The following is a 25,670-nucleotide window of genomic DNA, read 5'->3' on the forward strand; positions in this document are numbered from 1 at the left end:
CAGGTGGGCTGCTGGGTGGCAGTTGTGGCCTGAACACTACCTGTGGGCCTGGGTTTGAGGCCTGTGAGCCCTGACAGATTGTCACTCTGAAGCCTCCAGTGCCTACTGAGTTGGTGTAAAGTGTCAGAAAGAGGTTCAAGCATGGCTAAGAGTTCTTTTTGTTCAGAACACTACCAGGTTCCGTCATCTCACTGCCCCACTACAGACAGAGTGGTATCCCTCTAGACTCAAGAGCGAGGGAGCACTACCCTCCATCTGCTGGGCAGAGCCAAACCTGGCCCATTACCCTCACCAGAAGTACCAGGGCAGGGCAGAAAGTATAAAGGGAGGGACCTGCAGCACAGTTATGGATGCATCAGGGAAAGAAATGGACATCTCTTCTAGGGAGTGGAGCCTTCTGGGGGAGACCAGCACCCTACAGCCTGAAGACACAGAGGACAAATATTTGAAGTGGTCACTGCCCAACTGCGAGGCGGTGAGACGGAACCTCAGATTGATGGAGCAATGCCAACTAAGTGGGATAGGAAGTAGCACAGTGGAACTAGTCTTTGGTCAAATTGTGATGCTGGGAAGTGAGGCAGCGTATTTTGGTTCTCACCACTAGTAGGACCTTGGGCTAAGCCCCGGTGGAGTAAGGTGGGTCTAGGACCCCCTACCCCCTTTGCCGCTACTCCACATCTGGGCACTTCTTAGTTCAGAAGGCCTGTGCCTTGATTGCTGTCTACCGTAGCCAGGAGGCTCAGGGATAGAGATTACGTATTGCTCTGCCCCGCCCAAAGGGCCAGAGCCCAGACTGTTGATTGCTGTTAACCCAGGCCTGGAGACTCTGGGCTAAAGTCTGCTTGCTGCTCTGCCTCACCCAAGCTCCAGACTATTAACTGTTTTTTGCCCCAGCCAGTGGGATCCTCCCCACTTGAGAGTGAGGGACCACTACAGGTACCAATGCAATTTTTAAGTTCTTATCCATTTTGACTTCATGAATTACACCCATGCAATGGCAAAAAAAAAATTATCTATGCCATGCCAAGAGCCCTAGACCATTGTGATATCAGAAGTGACTCAACTCAACCAACAACCGTACTCTACAGCTAATTTGCATAAAATAATTTCATTGGTTATACGAGGGAGACTACCCATATGGTGGATTACTTGTCCCAAAGCCATAGTTTTTCAAAGCCACTCCCACAACACCACAACTAGCAACATAACTGTAAGCAGAGTCAGGATGAGCTCTACCCTGACATCTGGTGGTGAATTGTGGTGAGTGTGGAAAAGAACTTCATGGGCTGATCTGGTTTGCATAGGCACACCCACCCTGCCTAGCATGAGCCCACAGCAGCCCAAAATGGTCACTTTGAAAGCTGTGGGATCCCCAGTTTCTCTGTTATTGGGGCAGGAAGAATAAAGTGTTGTTACCCTGATTATGTGAACGAAGGACAATGACACTGTTTTATAACAGAGGGTCTCGCCATCAACTGAGTAGCACTTGCTAGACAAGGGACATGGGTTCCAACACCCAGTGAACTGAGATAGAGAGAGGCTGGGGACAGGTATTTGTTCCTGATGGCATGCGCCCCCCCCCCTTCTTGAGGGCTCCAACCAACCTGTTGAATAGCAGAGCTAATTTTGATTATATTAAGGGTCTAGTTACAGGCTGCTGGGATTTTGGGGTGACCTTTTGGGTGGTTGGACTTAAGACCTTGAGGAGAAAAGGACACTGCCAAACTAACTTGGGGATGGGTTTTTGCTCATGGTTTGTGTCATGAATCCTGTTTCTGGGGTTTCCCCAACATAATGACACATTGTTTCCCTCCTTTATTAAAAGGATTTTGCTACACTCAGACTCCATGCTTGTGAGAGGGGAAGCATTGCCTCTTAGAGGCGCCTGGGGGGTGGTATGTAATTGTCCCAGGTCATTGCGTGGGGGCTTGAGCTGGTTTTGCATTGTGTTATCGAAACAGAACCCCTAGATACTGAACCCGGGCCTTGTTGATGCCAACTCAGACAGGCAGAAGGGTTACATAACCCCAAACAAACATAGGCCCTTATCGCAGCACACACCCATATTTGCCACCCTCACAAATTCATATAATTCTCCCAGCACAACACAACCCACACAAATCAACACATCCACCACAAGCACACATAACAGCCCCCATCACTCTGAAGCATAGAAAGTCTGTTGAGTCAGTGTACAGTGACAGAAACAGATACAAGTATGTCCGAGAGCTCTTTTTGTTCAGAATATCACCAGGTTTAATCACTATTGTGATTCGCTGTTTGTTACCATCCAATTTGTAAGTTTTCAGCCATTTTTGGTCTTTTTACAGACAGGCCTTTATGAGTTATACCTGTGTGGGAGCATGGGCTTTCAGCTACTTGTATCTTATATCCTGGCAATGAACTAATTCATTTAGCAATAAATTCACACATCAAACTAACAGATTGCAGAAGTCCTACATTCCCTTGAGAAAAATGAATCAACATCGAATCTAGAAAAACACTGATTATTCATGCAGACTATAACTGGTCTGAAAAACTGATCCACCTATGTATGGAAAGTTTCTCTGTCAGTGGATTTGTCAAGTGATTCATGTCTTGCTTCCAAAAAAGAAGTCCCAGATCAGTGTGAGCATACAGACAATGTCATAGCACAGGTCATGTGTTCCCTGGGGCTTTTTTCTTACTGCTTCCTTTTCAGACCTTATACAAGATGATAAACGATTACATCAGTCACCTCTGGGAATCAATTATGTTTTGCTGTGGGTTCTACAGGGCAATGAGTAAATGGACTTTCAACATATAATATACAAGTGAAACCAAACAGAACAGAACATTAACTTACAAATGAGAGTAAAGTGAAGGACGCTAGGGGAAAATATTTAACCTCTTCTGCATCAAAATTTGTTTGGGAGATCAGAAAAAAGGTCTATAAAATGGATATTTTTAAAATCTGGCAGTTTTAAAGGATCTAATTTTTTCTTTTTACTATCAGCTAGATTTTTATCTCTAAGTCAAAACCTAATTAGCTTCAATTAAAAAAAAAACTGTGTTGCAAACTTCTTATGGGATAAATTAGAGTTACAGTCAATTCTCCTGGAGGTGGTAACTACTAAAATTACACTTTGCACAAGGTAACTAATTACATGTATATCGCCCACCATTGCACCTACTTCGAGCTAGCAGTCAATGGAAGGAGTGGCTGATAAAATGCCCATTATTCTTTCTTCTGTTCCTCTCTAGCACTTAGTGTTTTGACTTTAAAAAAAGCAATTCAGAAACAATGGATTATGTGCCATTTCCTGTTTCATAATGACCCTTTTTCTATTTTATTTACATTGCATTGTATTATTTCTACTGTGAGAAACATTTGAACGATAATTAGTTTAATTCATCCATGTCCATTAATTCAGTTAGGCGCAGTAGAAATGTTTTCTCCTTCCTCGTGTTTCATCACATTCTGCTCTGTATTTATACAATTACATAGAGTCACCCTCTATCCACAGACTAAGGTCAGTTTAAAGATGGTCTAGAGGATACAGGAAGGATGTTTTTGTGCCTACAGCAGAGGTCTAGGGGTGAGGAGACCAGGGTTATATCATTGAGTATTGGGCAAGTCATTCAGGCTAACATTTCCAAATCTGGTTGCTTAAAGTAAGGCACCTAAATAAGTTACCTAATTTCTCGCGAGGAGATGAGTGCCCACAACTCCTGTTGAAGTCAGTGGGTGATTAGGGGCCTAAGACTGCAGAATAATGTCTGCACTGAGCAACCACCATCTTCTGCTTTGGAGCAAAACTGATGGTGAGAGCCTCCAAAGATTTGGAGTTTCTGTTCTGGTCAGACAAAAACATGATACTACAGTACTTTGCAATATTGCAACACTTCCAGTATTTCCTCATTTTGCCCAGGCAATCTCTTGGATCACCATTTCCTGCTCGTGATCTCAAACCAAACTTGGAGAACCAGTATGGGCAACTGTTCCTCCACTTGCACAGCCTTCATTTGCATATTATATAAAGCCTATACAAAGCCACTGGGGAAGCTGGCGAGACAGCTTGGGCTAAAGTGCCATCAGGACACACATGACACCCAGATCTACATGTCCTTTACAGCAAAGGTAACCAGCACAATATCCCTGCTTTCTCAGTGCCTTGCTGAAATCAGCATCTGGTTGGAGAGCTGTTGGCTGAAGCTGAACCCCGGTAAGATTGAAGTGATGCTGGTAAGAAAAAAATACTCTGAAAAATTGCCCCTCTATAACATTCCCCACAACCAAGGGCATCCACCAAGGGTAAGTTGATCTGCAGTGTGGGGGTCTTTTTGAACATCTCTTTGCTCTTGGTGCTCAAATAGCCATAGAAGGCAAAACTATCTGCTTCTGTCTGCTACTGGCCAGAAGATGGTGCCCCATCCTAACTGATACAGGCCTGGCCACAGTGATCCCTGCATTCAGGACCTCCAGACTTGATCATTGTAGCTCATTCTCCTAAGGAATATACCCACCAAACCTGAGAAGGCTCTAGCTGATATAAAACACAGAATCTTGCCTGCCCAGCAATAGTCTGAACATCCCCTTGGCGCTAAACTCCCTGCACTGGCTCCTCATGGATCACAGAATCCAGCACAATGTCTCTATCCTGGTATTCCAAACCCTTCATGGGACTGCATCCAGTTTAGAATCATGGAATCATAGAATATCAGGGCTGGAAGGGACCTCAGGAGGTCATCTAGTCCAACCCCCTGCTCAAAGCAGGACCAATTCCCAACTAAATCATCCCAGCCAGGGCTTTATCAAGCCTGACCTTAAAAACCTCCAAGGAAGGAGATTCCACCACCTCCCTAGGTAACCCATTCCAGTGCTTCACCACCCTCCTAGTGAAACAGTTTTCCTAATATCCAACCTAACCCTCCCCCACTGCAACTTGAGACCATTGCTCCTTGATCTGTCACCAGGTACCACTGAGAACAGTCTAGATCCATACTCTTTGGAACCCTTTTTCAGATAGTTGAAAGCAGCTATCAAATCCCCCCTCACTCTTCACTTTGGCAGACTAAATAATCCCAGTTCCCACAGCCTCTCCTCATAAGTCATGTGCTCCAGCACCCTAATCATTTTTGTTGCCCTCTGCTGGACTCTTTCCAATTTTTCCACATCTTTCTTGTGGGAACAAAAACTGGTCACAGTCTCCAGATGAGGCCTCACCAATGTCGAATAGAGGGGAATGATCACATCCCTCGATCTGCTGGCAATGCCCCTACTTATACAGCCCAAAATGCCGTTAGCCTTCTTGGCAACAAGGGCACACTGTTGACTCATATCCAGCTTCTCGTCCACTGTAACCCCTAGGTCCTTTTCTGCAGAACTGATGCCTAGCCATTCGATCCCTAGTCTGTAGCAGTATGTGGGAGTCTTCCCTCCTAAGTGCAGGACTCCGCATTTGTCCTTGTTGAACCTCAGATTTCTTTTGGCCCAATCCTTTAATTTGCCTAGATCCCTCTGTATCCTAATCCCAACCCTCCAGCGTATCTACTACTCCTCCCAGTTTAGTGTCATCAGAAAACTTGCTGAGGGTGCAGTCCACGCCATCCTCCAGATCATTAATGAAGATATTGAACAAAACCGGCCCCAGGACCGACCCTTGGGGCACTCCGCTTGATATCGGCTGCCAACTAGACATGGAGCCATTGATCACTACCTGTTGAGCCCGACGATCTAGCCAGCTTTTTATCCATCTTATAGTCCATACATCCAGCCCATATTTCTTTAACTTGCTAGCAAGAATACTGTGGGAGACCGTATCAAAAGCTTTGCTAAAGTCAAGGAATAACACATCCACTGCTTTCCCCTCATCCACAGAGCCAGTTATCTCCTCATAGAAGGCAATTAAGTTAGTCAGGCATGACTTGCCCTTGGTGAATCCATGCTGACTGTTCTGATCACTTTCCTCTCCTCTAAGTGCTTCAGAATTTATTCCTTGAGGACCTGCTCCATGATTTTTCCAGGGAATGAGATGAGGCTGACTGGCCTGTAGTTCCCCGGATCCTCCTTCTTCCCTTTTTTAAAGATGGGCACTACATTAGCCTTTTTCCAGTCATCCGGGACCTCCCCCGATCACCATGAGTTTTCAAAGTTAATGGCCAATGGTTCTGCAATCACATCCGCCAACTCCTTTAGCCCCCTCGGATGCAATGCATCCAGCCCCATGGACTTGTGCTCGTCCAGCTTTTCTAAATAGTCCTGAATCACTTCTTTCTCCACAGAGGGCTGGTCACCTTCTCCCCCTACTGTGCTGACCAGTGCAGCAGTCTGGGAGCTGACCTTGTTCATGAAGACAGAGGCAAAAAAAAAAAAAACTATGATTCTATGATTCTAGCTTTTTCCGCATTCTCTGTCACTAGGTTGCCTCCCTCATTCAGTAAGGGGCCCACACTTTCCTTGACTTTCTTCTTGTTGCTAACATAGCTGAAGAAACTCTTCTTGTTACTCTTAACATCTCTTGCTAGCTGCAACTCCAAGTGTGATTTGGCCTTCCTGATTTCACTCCAGCATGCCTGAGCAATATTTTTATACTCCTCCCTGGTCATTTGTCCACTTCTTGTAAGCTTTTTTTGTGTGTTTAAGATCAGGAAGAATTTCACTGTTAAGTTAAGCTGGTCGCTTGCCATATTTACTATTCTGTCTACACATCGGGATGCTTTGTTCCTGGAACCTCAGCTTCTTGAGATCTGCCATTCCTCCACAATCCTGATCTCCAGCATTAGCTACATTCCACCAGAATCACAGAACTGTCCACCAGTGGTGGGAAGATCATGAGTGCAGGAGAGAGAACTGTCACAGGGGCTGCACTGGGAGAGCCAGATCCTCAGCTGGTATAAACTGACCTCAGCGGAACTATGCTGATTGACTCCAGCTCAGGAACTAGCCCAGGACATGGAATAGCATCTTGCAGGAGGTAAGAATGAACATGGACCTTGCCATTTTCACAACTGCGGACAAAGCTTTTTTCTTCACGTTAACTCTCCATCCATCCATTCTTCACACCTGGGCAAATACTGCACATCATTTCCCCCCTCCCCAACATAGGGTACCTCTACAGTACAGCTGGAGATGTCATTTGCAGCACAGGGACATGTACATGCAGTAGCTTTGATCAAGCTAGTGCCTAAAAATAGCTTCTGTGGCCACAGCAGCATGGGTAATAGTTCAGGCTAGCCACCTGAGTTCAGTTCCATCCCCTATGGTTACAGAACTAGCTTGAGCAATGTAGTACATGCACATCTACCTGATTGGCAAATTACACCTTTAGACATACTCATACAGAAAGCTGGGCAATCACCTACGTAGAGAGAAAATCACAAGCATACCCACTTTGGGGGACAAAAATCTAAGCTCGTTCTCTTCTAAATGGACTGAATATGGCAGCTCTCACTCAAGCAAAACTCCCAGAGTTTAGACTTAGAGTGTAAATAGTCAAATAGTCAATCAAATCACATGCACACTGTATATGTAAAAGAGACTCTAATGTATTTAACACTATTTAGAGTATATGTAGGTTAGTAAGACATATATTAAGGGGAACAGTTTTCACCTTTGCTTGTGTTGATTAGTACAAGCAGTCCCGCAGATTTGAATAAATTGGGCCTACTCTTAGAGTAAACTGCTGCTCAGTGTGAGTAAGGGTGGCAGAATCTGGCCCTTCAGGATTTGCTTGTCACTAGCTAATACATAGGCAGATAGGACAATGCCTTCCTTGCACAGGGGACACCCCAATATGGAGAAGTATCCAGATCATCAGTAACGTAATCTTGGAAATCAACAGAGGTCTGGTGATTAAAATCAGCTCAGGATCCAATGTAACCTGCTGAGTGGCCATTTCTATTCATGTAATTTCCAGCAGATGCAAGTTTCTGTGGAATGGTCATGAGCCAAGTACAAATATCCCAAGGATATTTGTATGCAGCAGACAAAGAGTTCCAACCTGGTAACTGTATCTGAAACCCTGGAATTTAATGTTGATGTTTTACCTTCATTAGTTTTAATAATTTTTCCGAGGCTGTTTTCCTTCAGAAAGGGTCACTGGAGAATAGTTGTATGCTTGATATCACTTGCTGGCCAACTTGATACTGCACTGAGCCTAGAAGAAAGAGGTCTCCCTGTTACAGCAGACTGGAAACAATCTTCTGCTTTTTCGTAGGGTTCCTAGATATTAAGGCCAGAAAGGATCATTAGATCATAGTCTGATATCTGTAGCAGACAGGTCATAGAACGTCACCCAGTTATTCCTGCACTGAACCCAGTAACTTGTGTCTGGCTAAATCAGATCTTCCAGAAAGGCATCTAGCCTTTATCTGAAATGGAGATTGCAACACTCCCCTTGGTAGATTGTTCCAGGGGGTTAATCTCCCTTGGAACAAACTACCAAGATATTGACTCTATTGGAAGAGACATATTGAGCAGATTAATATCATGGCTCAAATCCTTGGCTGTAGTGCAACAGAGAAGATGGTGTGCAAAGGAGACTTTAAGCCACCACTCGGTTTCCTTTGTTCTAAATTCAGCTGTGCAACGGGCTGGCTCCCCAGCTTAAATTAGAGCAACCTGAGGGCTATTCTAACTTGTGTTGGATACCAGTGACCCCAAGGGGATGCTGCATCAGGGAGAGATGAGTAGGTATAGGGAAGCACTCTACCCCAGAGATGAATGTACATTCAGGGGCCTAGCTCCCCAAGGAAAAGGGCTAGAAACTTGGGGTTTTGGTAGGCATCTGAAGACAGCACAATGAGCCATGAAGCCACATTCCAAATTCCAGTCAATACATCCTGCAACTGGAACTGAATCAACTAAATCTTGGCAACATGGACCAGGTCTCATCTAGGGCAGTCCAGTAAATGCTCTTTTTTCTCTCCCTTTCTTTCTGTTCTTTTACTAAAAAGTAAATAACGCAAACTCGAAGATATTCTGAACTCTGAACACCTCCGTTTTTAAGTTGCCATAATTAGGGGAGCACTTCTCTGATTTACTTCGAATCTTGTGAAAATTCTATTAATCTAGATCTATAGATTTAGCCCTAGTTCTAGGCTACCAATTTGGAAGCCTAAGATCCTTTATGCTGGATTTTACAAGGAGACCAAATGGGGCTTGTCATGGAAATTCATATGCACCCTTAGTCAGCAGGCAGAGACTGCCACTCCATTATTAATGAATCTTTATGCCTGCTTGGAATCCCATTAGCTTCACATTTGTCTCCAGGGTGGCATGCGCAAATACAAAAGTGTATATACCACCAGCAATTAATCCTGAGTTACAGCAAGAGACCTGATGAGCAGATGGTAAATATTCAGATAATAAATAATAATGCTACAGACATGGATTAAAGATTTTGCCGTATACAAATGGAGTTATTCCTATTCTGTTTGCATTCCAATAGCACCCAAAGACCCAAGCAAGATCAGAGTCCCATTGTGCTAGATGCTTTACAAACATAGCGAGAGATGTTCCCTGCTCCAAAGAGCTCAACATCAAAATAGACAAGGTAGGCAAAGGGCGGGATGAGGAACAGGGGCAGAGGGAGGTGAAATGAATTGCTGAAGGTCACACTGCAAGTTAGTAATAAAGCCAAGAACTGAAACTATCTCTTGAATCCTGCTCCAGTGGCCCATTTGTAGGACCAGGCTGTCAAGACAACAATGCAGCTGTTTGCTGTTAGTGTGTAATAACCCAAACCACCACCACAACATGAAACATGAGCAACCACTCTTTGTCTCTTGGTTATCAAGAGACAGGCAGATGCTAAGAACTTGGCGATACTCCCAAGCATCACACTCAGCTGACAGCTCAGGGAGGAAAACTAACTCAGCCTTTCAATAATGGCATCTTGGAGCTCCACCTAAGTGAGTGAATAAAATGGACTGCTGTCTTAAAGACGGCAATGATAAAAGTGGTCAACAAGCTAGCAAATTAACAGCAAAGAGGCTGTGTCAAGGGGAGATCTTTGGGATGTTCACAAGGGCAGTCTCTTGGAGGTGACATCATGCAAAAGCTTACATTGAGGGAACAGCTGACGTGGAAAGAAACTGACAAGTGAACACTACAAGCTTTGATTATGAAGTTTGGGAAGCTTGCCAAAGAATGATCTGAGAGTCTTTCCGGATGCATACAGTCATCTGAAATGAATGTTTTTATGCTCATGCTAATTAACATTGCTTTATGGCTTTGTAAGCTTTTACCCAAATGGTGTGGCACTAATAAGTGGGGAAACAATTCTGTTTTGTGAAACATATCGAGGTTTCAAATCTGTTTTTGTTCTGGAATGAAAATTAGTCCTTTCAAACATTCTTGCATGACAGGAGAGACTGACTCTTTATAGTTCAGTGGTTAGCACCAGACTGGGAGACCCGTCTTCAGCTCCCTGCCTGATCAGAGACAGACAGATTCTCTACAGCCTGGTGCTTAGAGCAGTGGCCTGTGGAGGGCCAAAGTTTATATTCTGTGTGATTGGGCTGATTAATCTAGAATGAAATCACTTTGAATCAGACAGAGCAGGGGGTTGAACTAGAGACTCCCTCACTGCAGTTTAGTGACCTAACCACCAGGCTATAAAGATGTATTTTGTTTTAAAAATAAAAAACTATGGGCCGTCTTCTAAAGACTGCAACATTAAATGTTGAGTTCTTTTTACTTGCCTTCTGGTTTTTGAGCCTTTAAGGGTCAGATTTTCCAGCTTTTCTCCATAACCACAGGGACTAGAAACTTAACCTTTCTAAAAATGAAAGCTGAGAGTCTCACCTAATCACATGACTACAGGAGTCGGTGCTTTAAGAAAAACACTGAATAAAATCAGGACAGTTGGCAACACTGCACCCTTAAAGCTTTATGGACCAACAAAGAACATTTACTGAAACCTTTTTTTTTTCTTTATCTTAGTGATGGCATTTATGTGGTTTTACCTGGAGAAATGTGCTACACACATCACTGATCAGTCACATCGTTCAGAGGTGGGAGAGTAGCACATTGAGAGTATTCACCCATGCTGGGCCAAAATAAACTGTCTCTATTTCTGCTGCACATAAAGCGATTAGTGACCCCTTAAAAGGTGATGGGATCCCTTCCTGCTGACTTACGAGACAGAACACCTGTGTGAGTCTGGTTTGATTGGCATGGGGTGCACACAGTTTGCCCTCACTAGTCAGCCAGGGCAGAGGAGGGAGAATTTGATCTGGACCATACACACACACACACACACACACCTTTTTCTTCTAGCCTTAATCCTTGTTCTCCATTCCAGTCTGTCTTGAAGCAGTTCCTCGGAATTACACAGCTAATCAAATCCTTTCGTATAACACCCATCCAGCTAGCTTTGGGTATTCCAATCCTTCTCTTGCCCTCCATTTCTACATTTAGCACCCTGTTTCCTGTATATTTTTCTGATCTTCTTTTCACATGCCCAAACCACCTAAGCCTGGATTCTCTCAGTTTTTCTATAATTGGTACCACCTTCACATTTCCCCTCACAGGATTAGCCCTAACTAGACAGGTCTCAAAACACACTTGGAAGGAATTGTAGGTGAATATTATTATCCCCATTTTACAGATGAGGAAACTGAGTTACAGCGCGATTAAGGGCTAGTTTATACATAAAAGTGTTACTGCTTTAACTACACTGGTATAGAAGCAGTACAACAGTTCTAGTGTGGCTGTGGTTCTATTGGTATGAAAGTGCTTTCCCCAGCATTGCTTAGTCCTGTATGGGAAGGGGAATAACTATGCTGGTGTAAGCAATAGAACTGAACCAGAGCTAGCCATGGTGGGAAATTTGCTAGAGAAAAAGACTTGTGTAGACAAGGCCTGAGGCTTGTGTGCACTATTGAGAAGGCCTACATATGTGGGGAGGGGCCGAAAGCACAAGGAGCTATGGCACATGCCTGGGGGCAGGGACCAGCACTTAGGAAGCCAGAAATGGATTTAGCCCCTGGGGGATGCAGAGACTGTGAGTATCTGGTTCCAGGCAGGAAACCATTGGGTGGGTGCTCTGCACATCACATAGGGCCGCCCCTTCATTTAAGTGCCTAAATGGGAGCTGAGCTCTTCCGAAAATCCAGCTCCACTTGTGGAAGCTGGGCCCTGTTGAAGTGGTGGGCTACTTATTCTGCCTCTATTACCCCTCCTTGGTGGGTAGATGATGAGCAGTACAGGTGGTCACAAATTTTCCGACAATGTTTTCTTTTCAGAGGCTCCTGCCTTTCGACCAGGAACTTCTTCAGGGTGAATTTTTTTTTCTTTTTCCAATGAAAAATTGGGAAGTGAAACATTTCACTTTTTTGTTGAAAAATTTAATTTCTGGGGGGGAAATGTCTCACTTTTCTCCTCCCCCCACTTTTTCCTAGGGTAAGAAAGTGAGATAGATTCCTTCCCCCCCATACTCAACACAATGTTTCATAAAAAATGTAATGGAAAATTCTGAACAAAATGAAAACTATTAATTTATTTTGAAGCTTTTCACAAAATACTTGCCTTTTTCTGACCAGCTTCAGTGAGCAGGTAGAAGAAGCACATCTCCTCCTGCCAACCATGCACTTCCCTTCTGCATTTATAAATAGTAAATAGCCCTATGCTGAAGTGTCCAAAGATCACTAAGCTTGATCAGTGCATTGCTAGTTATTAACCATGCAAGATTAATTACCTTAAAACCCACAGATAAAATGAGTTCAACAACATTTACTGTACCATTCAGCCATTTACCCTTTCTTCATCAATCCCTTTAATGCTATCTGAATAACAATTGCAGCCTGGCTAATAAATGAAGAAGCTAAATTTTTCAAGCTGCTTCTATTAATGAATTAACTTTTCAGGTACTTATTAAAATGACAAATGAACAAGTTGGAAGATAATAAATCTATCTACAATATTAAAGAAGAGACGGATTGGCTTCCAGCTGTTCCTTTAATTTCCATTTACCTTCATGGTGAGCATGCACTATAGATCAGTCAGGGGAGAGAGAGGAGACATTCTGAAAATTTACATCAACAATAGAGGGCACCACACATGGCACTAGCTGCTTCCATTTCTGACATTTGGAAGCTTTCATGATTTATTGCTAACAGTATACGGAGGAGCAGATCTTTCGAAAGAATGTGTGGGTGTTTGCGCGAAGATCACCTGATGCCTTCAGGAAAATTTTGAAAAACATTCTAATTATAAATCAAATCTGCTTCCACAGACAAATCACTTTTTAAAGACTGTGAAGGCCATTTAGTTGGACACATTCTTTGATTATTATTATTGTATTGCAGTAGCCCTCTCAGCCCCAGCCAAGATCCAAGATGGGTGCTTTCAGTGGTAGTTGCGTGCAAACTTCCTAGCAAGAAACAGTTTACAATCTAAATGGACAACACAGGCAAAGAAATGAAGTACCATTATTATCATTTTACAGGCATGAATATGAAGCTGAGTGGGTGAAATGCTGGAGACGTTGAACTCAATGGTAAAACTCACATTAATTTCAATTTGACCAAGAGAGTTTTGGTGACTTGCTCAAGGTAACACAGCAAACCTGTGGCAGAGCCATATACTGACCCTACATCTCCTGAGTCCCCATTCTGTGCCTTAACAATAAGTCTGTCCTCTCTCTCGTGTTTATCTTCTCTTTTAGTTCACCTGTCCCTGCTGCTTATTTTTCACCTTGCACACATTATTGTACCACACAAATGAACTAATTAATCAATCTCAACTTCACAATGCTCTAGCTGACGTCCCACTCTTTTCTATTATGATGATGATGAATTAATTGCATTGCAGGAGTGCCCCCAATATGTCAGGTACTTCTGCACAGATGCACCATTTTACAAGACAAGCAACAGATGAATGGCGGGAGAGAGAAATAAACACAGTCAGTATTAATTATAAAAAAAATAAATAGCCACTGCCAGCTCTCACCAACTGCCACACTTCTCCCTCACTGTGATTAGCTCATTGTTTATCAGCATAGCAGTGGGAGTGGGTCATCTGGAGAAGGGACTTAAAGCAGGAGAGGGCAGCAGGCCCTATTATGTGAGGAAGCCACCTCTGGCTGGATTTTAATAAGAATGATTCTGTGTATCAATGATGGTTATATATACACATGGCTCAGCAGGGCCTACTCCTGCTCCTAATGACACCAATGACAAAAGACTTAGGCATCAACCCTTGAGAGCAGAACTACAGAAAGGCAGTTTCCGGGAGTTCTCTTCAGGGCACCTGGTCTTAAGGATGCTTGAAAAACATCTCAAACCATCAGCCACACTGAATTTCTGTGAGAGAGACAATTTCCCATTTTCCTTTCTGTCATCTGGTTTACAGTTAAGTAAAGAAACAGAAAACTTTTAAATCCATATTTCGTATGTGTGTGTGGACTTCAGGTGTAAGCTCTTAGGGGCAGGGACTGTCTTTTTGTTCTGTGTTTGTGCAGTGCCTAGCACAATGGGGTCCTGGGGAGGGCAATACAAATAGGTATAGATATAATTTATTTGTATAGATACCATGATTATACACATATACACAGACACACATAAAATATTCATTTCACGCACTAGTCAGGGGAGATAATACTGAAATAACCAATTGACTTTATAACAGGAGATATTGATTGATGAAAAGTTTTAAAGTCACTTTATATAATGGCAATGTGAGCTTTACAGAGATTCCCCTGAATGACAATGGTCAGGTTACAAGGCAGTTTGGTGTTGAAAGACCATTACCAGGAAGGATGAGGTAATACCACAATAATAATAAATTATTTACAGTTACAAAACAAAGCAGGGGAAAAGAGCGGACATTTCAACAGAAAGCTTCCTTGCTCAGAGTTAGGTCTCTAGGAAAACCACTGGGGTGATGATTATTATTTGAGCACCAACAACTGTGCTTCTGCATCTTCATCACGATAAATCCCCAAAGAACATAGCCTCCTTGCAGATTGAGCACCACCTGGATTGATGTCCAGTTATGTCCTCAAGACAGTCTTGTTGGATGTTCAATCTATATCTGCCATTAGCGAGTTTATCGCGCCATGCATGTTTTTGGCACCTATGTGATTCCTGACCAGATAGCAGAATTCCTTGGTAAACACACTTCATAATGCATTGGTCTTCCAGCTGCTGTGCTTAGTGAGGTTCAAAATACAAAACTTGGCATGCCTACCCAGCAGCTGAGAGCTGTCATTCCTATTGGGTAAATGACACACACACAAGCTCTGCTTGAGCTAGCACCTAAAAATAGAAGCGTGGCTGTGGCAGCAGAGGCAGCAGCTCAGGCTAGCCATCCGAGTACATACTCAGGGGACCGGGGAGTGTTGTATTTGGACAACTAGCCCAAGTTTCTGCCTCTGCCACTGTGGTCACGCTGCTATTTTTAGGTGCTAGCTCAAGCAGAGCTAATGCGTGTATGTCTACCCAAGCTAGGAATGACGCCTCCCAGCTGCTGTGTAGATGAACCCTCTGTCACCTTTGAGCTCCCTAGGACAGATTCTCAGCAGGTGTAAACTGTCAGAGATCCACAGCAGTCGATGTATCTATGATATCTGACACCAGCTGAGAACCTTCTCCAGGATTCTGGGCTGGGCCATTCCCCTAGCTAAATTAGAGCAGCATGAAGACTGCTCTTACTTGGACCATCTACCAGCGGGTCGAAGAGATGGATACCACAGCTGGGATCAGTGAGGGATTGGGAAACACTGGTCATGCCCTTTACTCATCCATACCCTGCTTTAGCAGGGCATCACTTTAGCAGGAAATTGAGTTAACTGGTAGTGAGAAGATAGCTGAAAAAAAAGCATGCATGCCTAGGGCAATGGAAGACCATTAATCTTTCAGGTAACACATGATTTATGATGTCACATGCAATTGACAACTTAGCGAAGACATCAATGAATTAATTACTGAGTTAGGAGCTAAAGAATTTATCTCTGTTTTAACACTCGGTTAGAGTAACATGACTTATTTGCAAGTAACATAAATGCTTGTTGAGAAGCTACATTCTGTTGTGTATATGACTGGCAAAAATGAGGGAGAAATGTATTTTGCAGTGTACAGCCAATACACAATGTTACATAGTCACTATTGTATAAAGATTTGCATTTCAATGCCATTACAGCGCTGCACATTGAATCAATAGCTCCCTGTATAAATAACAGGACATTTCATTGCTAAGAAGGCTGTTCCTAATGATTATTACAATTCCAAATTCAGGATTAATAACATGCAGGGGCCAGTTACACACCAGATGTACTGTAAAATATTCTGAGATGCAGTTTTCATGAGTTATTGACAATGACATGCTATTAACAGATTATAAAGCGATGGAGGACCAAATCCTTGGCCTTGTCAGGTGTGTAGCCACATTCAACTCAGAGATCCTACTTATCTGAGTAAAGTGAATATGATTTCATGCTGAACATATTCATTCTGCTCTGGCGATTGAGAGAAGTTACAAGGCTCAGTGAAAATGATCTATTAGCCATTTTTTTGCATTTTAGTTCCTCTTTGTTGTTTTAATATTACAGTTAAAGAATTACATCAGGGACTCCTGCCTTCGAGGAATGGCTTCCTATTAAGCAAAAGGGTCAGGCATAGCAGTAAACAAGAGCTGCATGCACAATTTGGAAAACCCATTTATTTTAAAACAATTCTGCCTTCCAGATCTTATTTCATTCTCTGCATTCATTCCCTCTCTTATTTTCTAGGACACTTACACTATAAGGCCAACTTTATTTCTTAAGGGTTCATCTGCTCCAGCTACTTATTCCCATAACTGAAGTTATAATACTGTATTTTTGACATCATAATTATTTCCACAGCAACCAACTGCTATTTTGCAGATTGACCTCAAGTAGGGGAATAAGCAGCAGGAACAGATGAGCCCTTAAGAAACAACGATCCTGCCCTTGAAATCAGTGAATGAGGACAAATCACAGCACAGAATATGATCTTTAAGCAGAATTATCGAAAAATATAGCGCTAAAATTTTCTTCTTAGCTGCCCTGGTGTAAATCCAGAATAGCTATTGAAGTCAATGAAGCTATTGCTGGATTGACATTGGTGTAACTGAGCAGGATTTGACCTAACTATGCCGAGATTCTTGATTTCCTATAAAGCAGCAGTGACAACTACAAACAGATTATGAAAACCCTTCCCTCCATCACACAGGACAGCATGCAAGCAGCTTTAGCTGAACTGTCCTTTAGCCACACACGTGCTTCCAACAACCAGTCATTAATGATTCTGCAAGAGCTAGATTCTGAAAACCAGCACTTCAGAATTCGACTCGGGTGTATTTCTCAGCAACAAGGCTCTACAGGCAGTGCACTCCTTGTCATTGTAGCATGCCTTGGGTGCTGGTAGAAAAGGCACAAGGTTGAGTGACTTTAACAACCATGGAAATGCAATAATCACTTTGAGATGCACCATCCAGAGTTTTATTGAAATAAGGAAATGGAATTTATCAGTAACATGAAGGAAAGCATTTATTGTACTAGGCAAAAGCCTAGAGGAGGAAAGGGTTAATAAGCTTCCTTGGCAGGGAGGAAGAATATCTGCAGCCATCCTAAGGGATTAAGATAGAACTGTCAGCCCTGGAGGGAGGGATGGCTGGCTGGGCCTTGGAAAGGAAGTGCTGGGGCAGGGTTGAGGTCCTTGCTCCCTGAAAGCAGAATGCTCAGGCTGGACCAGAGGTGGAGAGGATGCAGCCCATGTGCTCACCGCTGAACAGTGGAGGGAAATGGGCTCTGACTGTAGCCTGTTGTGGGACTCTGACTCTGGCTGGAGCATTCCCTGAAGAATTAAGGCTGTTCTCTAGCGAGAGAACCTTCCAGGGGAGTGAGAAAAAAAAACCTCTGGGCAAGACCTATGACAGTGATATGCCTTTGGTGTTTGAAATGTGAGAGTCCATGCCACAAACCCATCACCAAAATAAGCTCCTCTTTACGGTGGTACACACAGCTATGTACATGTAAGGTGCTACTGCACCTTTGAGAGGACAGTGGGCTCTCTAGCTTGTCTGCAGGGGCGCTTCCTGGGAGTTAGCTCAAGACAGTCACATGAGCAAGTCACATGATTCTTTTTTACCTTCTCTTTCTTGTTTCCTTTACTCTGAGTCCCCATTACTCAGGGCCAGATCTTCAGCAGGTGTAAACTGATGGAACACCACTGAAGTCAGTGTCACTGTGTTTATTTACACCAGCTGAGGATCATCTAGCCCTGAAAGAAGACTCTTGCGCTCAGTCTGTAGTAAAACATAACATGCCACCTTTAAATACAGTAGAACCTCCATGTTACAAACACCATAGTTATGAACTGACTGGTCAACCACATACCTCATTGGAACTGGAAGCACGCAGAGACAGGAGAAGCAGCAAATACAGCACAGTACTGTGTTAAACATAAATGACTAAAAAAACATAAAGGGGATGTTTAAAGAAAGATTTGATATGGTAAGGAAACCGTTTCTGTGCTTGTTTTATTAAATTAAGATGGTTAAAAACAGCATTTTTCTTCTGCATGGTAAAGTTTCAAAGCTGTGTTAAGTCAAGGTTCAGTTGTAAACTTTTGAAAGAACCATAACGTTTTGTTCAGAGATACAAACATTTCAGAGATGCAAACAACCTCCGTTCCTGAGCTGTTCGTAACTCGGAGGTGCTACTGTGACTTTTGTCATGACTAGGAGGAACAGAACTTTAAAAATAACAGAAACCTCAATCTCTATGTAAAAAGCCTATGTATATATATAGTGGCAAAGCTCCAAACTTGTCTCAGTGGGTCCCGCACTTCCAGGCAGATTATATTACCTCAGAGACTCACTGTGACCCTCCACACAGCCCTTCTCTCTTTAGGGGCCAGGGTCACAGCCTACTGAGCCATTTTCATCATAAGCCAGCAAGGGAGGTGGGAAGAAGCTACCCTCCCTCACACAGTCTCTGTTGCTTCACAGTCTCTGTGATGAATTGGAGAGAGTGGAGGAGGAAAGGGGGGAACCCAGGCCCACCTTCTACTCTGGGTTCCAGCCTAGGGACCCTAATAGCAGCAACCCTCGGTAGCTGATTTTGAAACAGGATGGGTACAATTTCCTGGGCCACTTCCCTGCAGCAGCCCCCCTCCTCACTTCCTCACCATCTACTTCACCGTTACTTCAGGGCCTCCTTCCTTGTGCCTGAGAGGGTTTGTACTGCCCAGTTTTTCCAGCAGCATGGCTTCCTTCTACAGCTCCTGACACGTGCACCCACCTGATTAACTGGGAGGCTTTTAACTAGTTTCAGCCAGCCCCTGATTGGCTTCAGGTGTCCCAATCAACCTAGCTGTCTTCACTGCTTTCTGGAAGGATTTTAATTGGCCCCAGGTGTCTTAATTGACCTGGGGAAACTGCCATTTACTTACCCTGGTACAGGGCTGGCTTTAGGAACCGTGGGGCCCGATTTGAATACCGGTGGTGGTCCGGGTCTTTGGTGGCAATTTGGTGATGAGGGGTCCTTCACTCATTCCGGACACACCCCCGCCGCCAAAATGCCGCCGAAGATCCGGGGCGAGTGAAGGACCCCCCGCCGCTGAAGTGCCACCGAAGACCCGGACTGCTGCCGAGTATGTAAGAAAAAATAAAAAATTAAAAAGACGCCTAAGGCGCAGGGCCCTCTTAGACGCAGGGCCTAATTCCAGGGAATCGGGGAAATCGGTCTAAAGCCGGCCCTGCCTGGTAACAAGATTTGTTTAGCCTGGGGCTAATATATCTGTCTCCCACTACTTTCCTATACACTCTTCATGTCCTGACCCTCACATCCTGCCCTGACATGGCAGGACCTCCTGCCACCTCTGGAGGGTGAGGAACCCCATGGGGCCAGCCTATATTCCACCCTGGTTCTGAGGCCCACTGGGGACATCAGCTGGAGGCCCCTTCACAGAGCTGTGAGCATGGGCATGTACTTGGCACAGTTCACTCCCCTCCCCTCCTAGACACCTACCCCTCTTGCAGCATGAGGGAGACCCTGGCACACGTATACCTGGAGTGCGCAAGGTTGCACCCTATTCTGGCTCCTCTTGGATATATTATTACATTTTTGGTTGCACTTTCCCCCTCACCTGTTCACCTACACACTCCCCATTCGAGGCCCCACAAAGTCACAGGACCTCCTTGTCAACCTCCTCCTAGCTCTAGCCAAAATGGCCATCTACAATGCCAGGGAGCGGAGGTTGGCTGACGGGGTTTCTTGTGACTGTGGGGCCTATTTCCACTCCTCAGTCCATTCACGCATCCGGGCAGAGTTCCTCTGGGCGGCGTCTGCTGGCTCCCTTGACACCTTCAAGGAGCAGTGGGCACTGTCTGGGGTTCTCTGCTCAGTGTCCCCATCAGGTTCCCTCCATTTAGCCCTGTGACCTCACTCCCATTCCTGTTATCTCCTTAGTTGCCCCCCGCAATTATTTGGAATCCTGGACCTGTGGATCCTCCCCTTAGGCTGGGGGGAGGTCCTTTAGCAGTGCGCGGGCTTCCACCCGCCCACTTCCCGGATCCCAATAGGACTACTTTCCTATAGCCATCTGGCCTTGCCCCATCACAATACATATATATATATCTATATATATACCAGAAACACCATTGAGAGAACACATGGAAAAGCACAGACTACACCAGTCTCAATTTAGCAAAACTATATTGCTAGCACTTGGGCAGAACCTCAGTTAGTTCTGAGTTTGGCTCAGATTCATAGCTTTGTAGATTTTAAGGCCAGAAGGGACCACTAGGTCATCAAGTTCAACCCCCTGCACATCACAGGCCATAATATTTCACTCAGTTACCACTATATGGAGCCCAATAACTTCCATTGTCTAAAGCATCTCTTGCAGGAAGGCATCCAGACATGATTTGAAGACAAGAGATGGAGAATCCACCACTTCCTTTAGTGATGGTTAATCAGCCTCACAATTAAAAATGGGCACCTTATTTCTAATTTAAATTTGTCTGCCTTTTACTTTATATTTGTGCACTGCCTAGTACAACAGTGACCTGATCTTGGTTGGACCCTCGGCATTACCAGGATAAATATAATAAACACTAATAATAGCTCTGAAATACACAGTGTGCAGCAAACTGGCAAAGAACAATCTTTCCCCTCAAATATCACTCCTGGGATTTATTCTAATGTGTGGAATTGTGATAGCATTTGAAAAGATCGCTCTCTGGAAATTATTGCAGTTGTTGTCTGTGACCATTTCTTGTCTGCCAGAAAAGAATATCATAAAATCAAATACTACACATAAGCAACCGGAAGAATTATTAGGCTTGGTCTACAACAAAAGCAAATGTAACCAGTGGAGTCGACAAATTAAGCCAAGGATGCAGATGATTCAACTTGAGTTGAAAATAAACTGTCTTCTGCTATTTACAAAATTGACCCAGAGAACTAATTGTACAACCTCAGGGTAAATGTCAATAAATTCAGCTGCATTTGAATAGAGCCAGGAGGGAAATAAATTGCTGGGGTGCTAGCTGCACTCATCTGAATCTGAGGTCTCTGTCTGCCGCAAAGTGAGATGACCACATTTATTGCACAGAGGAACCATGCATAATTGGTTTACTCTGATTTCATATTCGATAAAAACCCTTTGCCAAATTATTCCCATCTTTAATTACAAGCAGAATGGGGTGAAGCACACTGCAGGTTTATTTCAGAGCCCTGTATTTTAGTAAATCTTGATGGATACATCTTGATTTTCTCTATCCCAGCAGTCGCCAAAGAAGAAGTTGCTGTATTTCTTTTACCTCATTGTTTTAGACTGTCCAGCCTCTCAAGATGGAGAGTTCAAATTCCTTTGAGGTTTCATTTAACATCACAGCTCATCGCAGCAGTTTCTCTCAGTGCCTCTGAAAAGTTGATCTGATTTGACTTTTGCCACTTTTTACTATTTCTGGGTCAAGAAACCCATGATCCTTCAAGAAGTTGTATTGGTCAATCAACCGGGGTTGCTCCTTCTTCCTTTCCTAGAGTTAGAAGGTGCTGCTGTGTTGTTAGTGAAAACACATTTGGCACAAGACACAACTCTGAGATCTTAAATGCTGATAGTTATTAAAGCTCCCGTAGCACTTTGTATAAGAATGGGGCAATTACCAAGCTCTAACTTGAGTAACTACATTCAACCTAAGTTTTAAATATGGTTCTAAGCTTGTACTTGTACCTGGTACTTTATTAAACCAACACAAATAAGTAAAAATCCAGCCACACAATTTCAGTTAAATACAGAATTAATCATTTCCTCATCCTAGGTACCAATTAAGCAAGGTGCTTAGGTATGATCTTAACCTTAAATGAGTCATTAATTCATTTGACCTCAATGGAACTACTCATGTGCTTAAATTTAGGAATCCTTATAATGTTGTGTGCTGTTAATCGTGTGATATATTTCACCCCAGAGATGAAACATTTCAACAGTAGATTAGGCTCAATATAGGGGTAACTGAGTGAGTAAGATTTTCTGTCCTGGAAGGAGGTCAGACTAGTAATTTTATAGTTTATTCTGGGCTTAAAATTTCTGAATGAAAAAAAATCTATGAATCTAGATAAAATGAGTCTCACATATAAGCCTCATAAAGCATTGCTGGAGCTGGGACAACAGGAAATGCCCTATAATTTGTAAACTGGCTTTCAAAGCTCTTTGAGATTCTTCCAGTTGAAAGCTTCATTGGAAAAGCAAATGATTATTAGAACTGGTGAATATTGTAAAAGATTTTCATTAACACTCATTTGAACTTTGGCTACATTCATGCCTTCATGTTTTCCTTTCTGCTACCATTCAGGTGATTTTGAGTTCTAACAGCACAAATACTCAGCAAAAGTAACTGTAATGCTTCCACATTTGACTATGTGCACAAAGCAATTTCAATTTCAGTAAGTGTTGATACCAGAAACCTGACTGTGAATCAAGCTCATTCAATCAGAGAATCAAAACATTGCCATGTGATCAAGTCAGACTAAAGCAAGGGGGCTCAGTTTCAGATTTCAAAAGGCAAGCCAGAGGATTGATGAAGTTTATGAAAAAAAAGTTGTCAAATATTTTGAATAGAAAACAGATTTTAAGAAAACTGCAAATTTGCTGCCATACAAGCCACAGAAAAGAGATGATACAGTGTTTGAGTAAATTATACATTATGAATTATTCACTTGATTCCAGTCATCGTCATTATTCCAAAGGAAAAACAAAATAAAACAATTTATTTTTTCAAAAAACCAGTCAAAGCTGCTAAGCAACAGGTGAATGATTACCTATCACATTGTTACCCAAATCTAAGCACCTAAAAGAAAGAAAAAGATTAGTTAAGGGCTTCATAAATCTCACACAGCTATTAAAATAATAAACACATTATTCTTAACAAATATAAAGAAATGCATTTTTCATTACAACATACTTAAAATATGTATTTCTTTATACTTACTAGCAATGTGTTTTATTATTGTGTAGGGAATGTAACATTTATGATTCTCTGAATTTTATTCATTTCCCTGCTTTCAAGTGTTTGTGCTATGTAAATGATGTGATTGGTGATTACATTTGACGTCACTTAGCAACCTTCATTGATTTTTTTTAATATAGTTTCTTGGAATATCCCATGGCTTTTTTCAACCCCAAGTTTGCCTTTTCTTGAGGTAAATGAATACATATATTTTCAGAGGGTAAATAAAAGAATGGATGGGTGGCTCACCAGATTATAACATGGAAGGAGTCAGCGGCATCTGAGTCCTACTTTGTGCAATGTACACCTGCAAACATTTAGGCACTGAGTGAGTTTAGGCACCCACGGGGTTTTGTGAATCCCGGAGGGCCTGATTCTGGGATTTAGCTGCCTAAAATAGCAGTTAGGCAGCTAAATCCTTTTGTGAATCTGAGTATAACATTATGTATCTGTCTACATGTGGGACTCACAAAAAGTTACTTAAGTGCCTAACTTCCAGTAAACCTGAAGGAGCCTAAATACTTTACTGAATCCCACACTAAGACTGCAGAGTGTGGGGATGAAGCTAGCCTTGAACATATGTTCAGCAGAGCATAAAATCATGCCAAATTTCAATAAATAATGCTAAAAAAATGTATAGCCAATTAAGCATCAGCCCCGAGACTCAGACACTGATAGCCCAGTCAAGACTCTTCCAGCCACGTCATGGACTCGCTCTGTGCCTCACTTAACCAATAAGAGAAATGGGATATTTTCAAAGACTCTCCAAGCACTGCACAAAGGTGGGGTAAGCATTTTGGGCCAAACTCTTTTCTGGTATGCACTGGCAGAGCTCAATTGACTTCAGCAGAACCATGTCTATTTACAGCTGCAGGAAACTTGGCCAATTCTCTCTGTGGGAGAGATCCCAAGCTGAATGAAAACAAGAAGAACCTTTCTATTGACTTTGGATCAAGCCCAATACTATATATGGCCTAAGTACAGAAAATCAAAGCAATCTGTATGAGAACGACTGTGGTTTTGTGGATATGAAATTTGGGGGGCCTGCACCTCAGAATTCTTTGAGTTCCCACAAGTCTGGAATGTAACCCTTTAGTACAGGGGTCCCCAACGTGACAAGTGACATCATCGAGAGGCGTTGCCGCGGAAACGCCGCAGAAATTCGGCGGCATTACGGCGGATGCTCCTCCGCCGCCACGGTCCTTCGTCTGGCGCCTGCCAGACGAAAAGGTTGGGGACCACTGCTTTAGTAAGTGTCTGGAAATTAACACAGTTTAATGAAGTGCCCACCCTCACATAAAAGGCAGATTTTTGGCAGAGAATTCACAAGATTCTGGAACTTTATTTCATTTTTTTGAAAAGTTGCCCAGGCAATTTTTGAGGTGATCAATGAAAATATTCTCCTTGGCCCTGTTTTATTTTTTTCTCCATCAGCTTCTTTGTGAGTTGTGTCTAATTTCCAAATAACATCAAGTTTTGTGGCATAACATGTTTGTATTGTGCGGACATAGGGACACAAAGGAACTTTTGATGCTTTCTTAAAATGTAAATAGTAAATAATTTAAGCAGAGCTGGTTAAAAATAGAAAACATTTTTTGCACAAAAAGTTTTATTCCGTATGTTTTGAAAAGTAAAGACATTTCATGTATATGAAATTTTCATACTATTTTTAATAAAAACATTCATTTTTAAAATGTATGTTTTTTCTCCCATTCACTGTCTTTTTTATTTGTCTATTTTGCCATAAAAGTTGCGGGAAATAAAGGGGGGAAAGGGAGAGAAAGGAATGAAAAAAATTGGGGGGGGGAGGAAAGGAACCCAAAACACAGCTGCATTTATTGTTTTCCAATTTAATCAAAATAGCCACAAATTTTATTCCCCCCTTCCCCCCCCAAAAAAAATCTTTTGAAAATTTCTGATGTTGAAAAAGGACGAATTTGAAATGAAAAAAAAAAACTGTTTCAAAAATTTCAACCAAGTTTCATCTGAAAACCTTTAATCTCAAAACCAGTCACTGAAATTGGTCAGCTGATAGGTACACCTCCCAGCTGGCCATGAGACAGGCATGGGTGGCAGGTATCATAGGCCGGGGAGGCTGTGCCTCCCCAAAGAGCCTGGCATGGCCCTGCCCATGCTCCGGCCCCAAGCACCTTCCCACAGTGCAATTCCTTCCCGCTCTTCTGTGGGAGCCCAGGCAGAAGGGGAGGGG

The 25,670-nt window shown here is 43.0% G+C and overlaps 1 long non-coding RNA gene across 1 annotated transcript in view; it reads left to right on the plus strand.

The window, feature by feature from the left end:
* The window catches only part of LOC120406744, a 47,676-nt gene that overhangs the window by 19,487 nt on the left and 2,519 nt on the right, over positions 1-25,670 (plus strand). The window contains exon 2 of the long non-coding RNA XR_005599541.1: positions 9,432-9,536. This is a non-coding gene — a long non-coding RNA (uncharacterized LOC120406744). The remainder of the gene's footprint in view (positions 1-9,431; positions 9,537-25,670) is intronic.

This window comes from Mauremys reevesii, linkage group 5 (genome assembly GCF_016161935.1).
Source record: "Mauremys reevesii isolate NIE-2019 linkage group 5, ASM1616193v1, whole genome shotgun sequence".
In the NCBI taxonomy this organism is placed as follows: domain Eukaryota; kingdom Metazoa; phylum Chordata; order Testudines; family Geoemydidae; genus Mauremys; species Mauremys reevesii.